This window comes from Antennarius striatus, chromosome 22, assembly GCF_040054535.1.
Source record: "Antennarius striatus isolate MH-2024 chromosome 22, ASM4005453v1, whole genome shotgun sequence".
Lineage (NCBI taxonomy): Eukaryota > Metazoa > Chordata > Actinopteri > Lophiiformes > Antennariidae > Antennarius > Antennarius striatus.
Genome location: NC_090797.1, coordinates 10,298,522 through 10,305,698, shown reverse-complemented (window position 1 = coordinate 10,305,698; position 7,177 = coordinate 10,298,522).

Below are 7,177 nucleotides of genomic sequence, written 5' to 3'. Positions count from 1 at the left end.
AGGGCATTCAGGCTGAAATGGTAAAAAATAAAATAAACGTAACCTTGGTTACGAGTGCAACAAAATGTAATAAACACTTCTTTTTTTTTCTTTTTTCTTCTTTTTTTTTTTTTGAAAAGCGACGGACACATTTTTGGAGAAAGGAGTCCGTGGGGTTATTTTAATCCACGTGTATTAAATGCGATGACGTTTGCACTGTAACCTTTAAATTACTGCCTACATGTTGGAGATTTGATGTTTTGGATCTGAAGGTGGTGCAGATGGGAAAGGTCGGGGGAAAAAAATCAAAATAGAGGGAAAACGTTTTCACCACCCCCCCCCCCCCCGCCTCCCCCCCTGGAATTATGAAATTGACGCACAGGAGCATGTAAATGATAATAATAACTAGATAATAATAACTAGATGTCGCTGCTTCACTCATTCCATCACATTTCACAGAATTCAGCCCTTTTTTTTTTTCTTTTTTTTTTTTTGGATGCACAATTTAAACTCACACGCTCTGCAATAAATAAATGTGTCTGAATGCAATCTGGATTAAAACATTATAACTGTAAGCATTTACCCCCCCCCCCCATAAAATCCACAGCTGAATTTTTTAAGAGGATGTGAGCACTAGATTTTATTTAAGGCAAACACACACACACACACACACACACACACGGGGGTGGGGAGGAGGGAACGGGGTGGGGAGGAGTGGGGGGGACATCTGTGCTGAACGCTGACCAAATCTGCGGCGACTTTCCTCACAATACAATTTTGTTGGAAGTGTTAGAATTTGTTTCAAGTTAATGGCACAGCCTCCATTTTGAGTTGACTTTGATATCATTCTGCGAACAGTGAAATGTCTGGATAAGTGTTGCGTTCAGGCCAGCCATCTGTACCATCTCCAACTCCAGAGCAGCTCCGTGCAGAGTGCCCTCGAATTATGCGTGTGTGTGTGTGTGGGGGGGGGGGGGGGGTGGGGGGTGGGTGGGTAGGGGGAGACAGGATGGAACATTTTAAATGGTTCACTGCTGGCATCTACTGGACAAAGCAGAAAACCAGGAGCTAAAAAGGTCTCAAGAGGAATCAGCTCTTCATCTCTTCATCTCTTCTTCCTCTTCTTCTTTTTTTTTTTTTTTTTTCTCACAAAAAAGGTGTTACCTTCAATCACAACATCAGACATATCATCAATCACAGACTTTATGTGGTTTGGCAAGAAAATTGAGACACCAATCATCAACATTTTTCGCCAAAACTTTTTTTTTTCCTTTTTTTTCTGTTTTTACTACAGACTGAAGGAAAAAAAAGTGTTAGATAAATCTCTACTGGACAACTTTTTCTCCTGTTAATAATTTTTTTATTTCTTTTTTAAAGAGCAATTAATTCAACTGTAAAAACCGAAAAGAAGATAAACCAAACTGTTAGACGAGAGCTCTCGTTTCTGTCAGGGTTGAATATTTGGGTGTGAGGTTAAAGTGCTGTTTGTGCAAAAGTGATTTATGGTATAGATGTTAAAATATCTCTGTATGAATGCATGGATAGATGGATGTGTGGTGGGAGGGGGGGAGAAATGAAAATGGAAAAGAAAAAGAGTCTTGAAATGATAAGATGATTAAATAAAAATGTATTTGCATTTATTTAATCTGTTAAATGTGTCCATCTGTGCAATATAGTTTCTAAAATACCAAATGTTTGAATGCCCACTCAAAAAAGAGATTCATCTGTGGAAATAACACAAGTAATGTAAAGTGCTGTGTGTCGGGGTCAGACCAAACCTGCTGCATCAGCATTTCTCTGGGGTCAAACTGGACCTGTATGTATGATTGACTGTGTGAAGGGAGAAAAAAAGAGCAGAAATATGACATTTAAAGCTTAAACAGGCCATATAATAATAACACGCATGTTTTCATTGAGGATAAACTGCAAATTCGATCCCTCAGCTGATCTTGCGCTGAGGAAATTGTTCATTTAAATGTCACCCGGTTGAGTGCGAATAGCATATTTATAGACGATTGGAGCGTAATAACGTCGCCATTGTTTCTCTTTCTTCATTTTTATGTGTTTACATTTGTGTTGCGTAGGAAATCACTCCCAACTGAGAAAAGACAAAAGAGAAATGGATGGAACAGATCTCCTGTGTTGGAGGATGTGATTAGTGTGACTTCTTCTTGCTGTGCACAATCCCCATCTAATTCTTGTAATTGTTGCCTCATAATGTGACACCATTCATATCAGCAGATACATTCAGCTCCAGCCTCTGGATTGAGTTAGAGAGTTCATCTATCACAATGAGGAACAAAGCGCTCCCCTATCTTTTTTCTTTCTTTTTTTTTTCAGACGTTCTTCTATTTATGATGCTGAGTATGGCTCTGAGGTTGTCGGAGAATTCAGGGGAAACAATGTATTGCTTTGAGATATATAAAAAGAGCCCCACAATAAGATCCTGTGTTGCTGATCATTTAAAAGGGGAGGGAATGGGGAGGTGGTGGTGGGGAGGGAGAGAGAGACAAACTCCACACAAAAGTGATTGTCTCGATTATTTGTCCGACAGCGTCGTCAGGAGCGCTTTATGAACAACGATGGCTTTGAGGATAACAGGGACCGAGATTAGGCCCCGCTGAGGAGGAGAAAGGAAAAGAGGGGGCGAAAAAGAAAGAAAGAAAGAAAGAAAGAAAGAGCGAAGGAAGGAGAGTGAGGAGTGGAGAATAGGGATGTGACTAGACTGGAGAGCTAACCGCTCAGCCAACAGCCTGTTTGATCCTGAGGGATGGCGGAGGGATGTAAGGCGTTTGAAGCTGACAATCCCTTTGTGATGATAACACATGTTTTCCAGCGCGCATGCTGATCCTCCCCTCCTATTGTATTATGGGCAGCAGACGGCAGCTACCTTTAGGCCCAGTGTGGTTATGAGCAGCTGTCGGCATTGTGGGAAGTGGCGCTAATCTGCCCCCAGTATCTTTAGCCCCTCGTTTAGCTGTTTGATCCTCTCCCACTATGCCTCTCTTCCCACCACTGAAGCTCGCCAAAGCTGTGCTGGAATGCAGGATAGATAGCAGGAAGGAAGGAGAGAGGAAAGAAGGAGCATTGACACAATGCTGCCATCAGAGGCTCATTTATTAACAGATGTTTCTATTTTATTTTTTTTCTTTTTGTCCATGTCTCTTTCTGAGCTCCATGAGCAGACAGGCAGGGATAGAGGCCTTCATTCTCTGGTGTGTGGTGTGGGCTGAGATATATCACTATACAAACTGTCAGCTTCACCTCCAACCTCTCCTATAAGGGCTTTTACATCCTTAGAAACACAGTTCACCCCCGAGAACACATCTAGTCTGTCTTCACTCCTCCTCATGTTGATGGAAACTCTCCTTTCTTCATCTACCAAACGTACGGCGCTGAGATACAAAACTGGTTTTGTGTGGCCCTCCAGAAACGACCTGACGTAACGTTCCACCGGAAGTTTTGGACGGACTTGATCACATTTTCTTGTCACAAATAGCACTGACCATATGATTCTGTGGATGATCAGCTCACTATGAAAACATTAGAAATATTAAGTAGTACCAAGATTGGCCTGACTTTTCAGAGCTTAGCGCATCTTTTTGATTTCAATGGCAGCTAATATATCCAAGGGACATCGGATCAGTGCAAAACACTTTCTTAGGGAACATTTCTTAGGGAACAATTTCATTTGGAGAAACCTGATTATCAGATTCCCCAGTAGGAAGGGAAAGGGGGTTCTGGTTATAGATCTGCCCTAACAGTGTCTGATTAGGGGGTAGTCGTGTCCCAACAGACGTGGATCAATTTCTTAGGTGACTGTTTCAATTTTGCATCACATAACCACCGCAGCTAAGCTTTTAGCACTTTAAACGTGAAAGAGGGGCTATTAGAATGAACACAATGTAAGAATAGCGCTACTCCTTTTTGCCAAATGCAATTACAGTGTTAGGTGTGAAGTGTATGATCTTTAAATTATATTATTTTAATATTTAAATCATTTGGTATGTTGATACAGTATCCCTGCAGCTCTGTCCTGTCTTGTTACTTGTTTATATCTTCTTTTTAACACAATTTTCTAAAGCCAAAGACAATTTCCCACAACACCTGCCAAAAACTTCAGAACAAACTACCATTTTGACATCGGATCCCATATTCTCACTTCCTGTTTGGACTTTTGGTCAAATACGCCTTTTTCTGTAAGTGAAAGAAAAGCTTCTACTTTCTCAAAAATAAGTTTAAGCCAAAATGTGGAAAACTGGCAGGTATTTTCTCACAACTTGTCACTCTTCTGAAGACGTTTCCAGTATCCTCAAAGACTCACCAATCCTGCCAGAACCATAAATATTCAGCGCAGCGCAGAAGATTTTATCAGATGCCCCATCTGACTTCATTCCTTCAAATAAAGACGGCATTCTGAGGTGATACATTCCCATCGCAAGTTCCTAAATAATAATCTGTGGCAAAGACAGAGACGAGTAGATTAAATTATTTCAAGCAAAGAGTTGGACACATTAGAAGGCAAGGCCAGCACAAATTCACCTTATAGCACACGCTGAACCACTTCATAATCAAAGATCCACATTCTGCCGATTCCTTACTTCCACTTTGGTGAAGTTAAACCCTCAAACTACCCAAAAAGAGGCAAAAAAAATAAATAAATTCTGGCATCCTGCAGCGTTGAAATGGTAGACAGGGGGATACGGGCTAATAGGCTAATTATGACTGAGATGCCAGTCAGGTATGAGACAAATGATAGTCTTTACCAGCTTTGGCTGAGCAACTCAGTAAGTAGTAGCCTGTAATGAGATGAGGCGGGAGAAACGCCGGTTTGTCTGGGTTTGCATTGTTGTGTGTGTGTGTGTGTGTTGGTCGGGGGTGTGACAAGCAGCAATGAGCAGAGCAGATACAAGCGACGCACAATTAATAGGAGCATAAATATCTCTCCCTGCTTAAGTAAGCCATTAATCAGATATAAATAGAGCGAAGGAGTCCTTTGTGATTAATGAGGTGAGACTTGCTGCTAATTACTGTTTCCCTCTCCTCTAGTAATTAGGTTGGTGCACAGAATGAGACCCCACCCTCCACACACACCCTGCAATTGTTCTGTTTTACTCTTCGCTGGTCTGTTTGATTGCAGTGGAGACTTATAGGAATAGGATGTTAATAGGATGACTGAGGGCCCCCCCCCCCTGACCCCCTCATAGATGTGGCCCTGATCAGAGCAGTGTGGAGCAGGTGCCCCTCATTTGATTCAAATAGTGAAGATTTATTACATTTATTAAATTAAAATATTTCAAGTCTTTTATGCAGAATCGTTTCTTATATCTCATGAAAATCAAATTAAATTTGGTATCTTAAAATGTAAGATGATCAGGTTTATAAAATATGGGAAAAAATAAACTAAAAAATGTTTATTTATGCACTCAATACTTGTTTGATTCCCCTTTTGAATGAATTACTGCATCAATGACACACAGGCTACCATCCTGTTCTGGTGCTGAGGTGTCATGGAAGGCCCGGTGGCTTTGATAGCGACCTTCATCTCACCTGTATCTGTTCAGTCTCTCATCTTCCTCTTGACAATACCTCACAGATTTTTCTATGGGGTTCAGATCTGGGGAGTTGGACAACCAATACAGTATAGTCACATCATGGTCAGTGATATGACTGTGCTGTATCGTTCAGACAAATAATTTAATGTGACCTAGAAAGAAGACTTTGGACCACTGAGTAATGATCAGTCCTGCCCAGGTAGTTCCTGAATCGACTTTGCTTGACAATTCTCCTAAGGCTTTACTCCAACTTACCATGAAATATTCTTAAAATTTGAAATGTTACTTCTTTTTTTTTAGTTGAAAGAAATAATTATTAAAATATATTTTTTTAAATGTCTGAAGCGTTTTATTTTTCATGTAATAAGTCTAGAATATATGTTTTCCCTTACTGGAATAAAGTGATGAACTTTTCCATGAAAATCTCATATTTTGAGATGCACCTGTATCCTAGAGAAAAGACACACTAAGATCTAAGCAGGTTTGATTTTTTTTTTTTTTTACATTTCACTCATTTAAAAACCTTAAAAGAGAGCAATTATTATTATTTAGAATCTATTTTTCTTCCTGAGGTTTATTTTAAATGAGCAGGAAATCTATCAACAAACTTCTAAAGAGTAACACAAACTAACTGAATATTTTTCATTGATTATGCATATAGAAACCCTGAAACTACACTGATGTAAATTTGAGTTTCTATTTTACTTTTTAAAAATGAATGCAGTACTGTTTGAATGTCCTTTTATTAAAAGTCACATTAAATGTTCATTGGTTGGAAACCACAAATATGCATTTAGTTTAATGTCCACAAGGATAATACAGCCATCAACTTGAGCTGATTCACTGGAGCACATGAAACAAATAATTAGTTTTTTTCTAATTTGATTTGGTTTCTTACGTAAAACTTCTCTAGTATTTTCAAATGTTTGATCACTTCTTTGTTTTTAATGTTATAAAAAGATTGATCATCTCTACCAGTCATCATTTATTTAACCTGTTTAAATATAAGGTTTAGATGTAAAAGCATTTTGCCTGGAGTTTCCCCCGCCTCATGCCTTCAGTCAGCTGGGATAGGCTACAGCACCCCGCGACCCACTACAGCGGATGAAGCGGTGGAAGGTGAACGAATGAACGAATGAATGAATGAATGTCTTTCTGACCTTGAAGCATGTTTGAATTGGGGAGGGATTTTTTGTCCCCCAACAACTTATTACCAGTTTATAAAGGTGTTAAAAGCATCCTTCTTCCAGCTCTAATGTGAATGGAACACAAGTGATCTACGTCTCCAACAACAAGAAATAATTTGTGGAAGGAGTCATGATATTCATTCATTCATTCATTCATTCATTCATTCATTTTCCTTTCCACTTCCTCTGCTTTTGCAGGTCACGGGGGTTGCTGGAGCCCATCCCAGCAGATATTTGTCACCTTTTACTGTAATTAAACCTGTAGAGAAGGTGGAGAAAGATTCTCCCCTCTGAGGATTAAATCTAAGATCTAACTTTATTCTCCCTGTTTCGAACATATGTTACTAAAATTCCATGGGAAGTTTGCTTTTAAAGCTTTATGACAACTGTGATGGATGTGCATCACAGCTGTGTCAGCACTTCCTTCCTCCGCCTCTGACTACCAACAGGCTTATT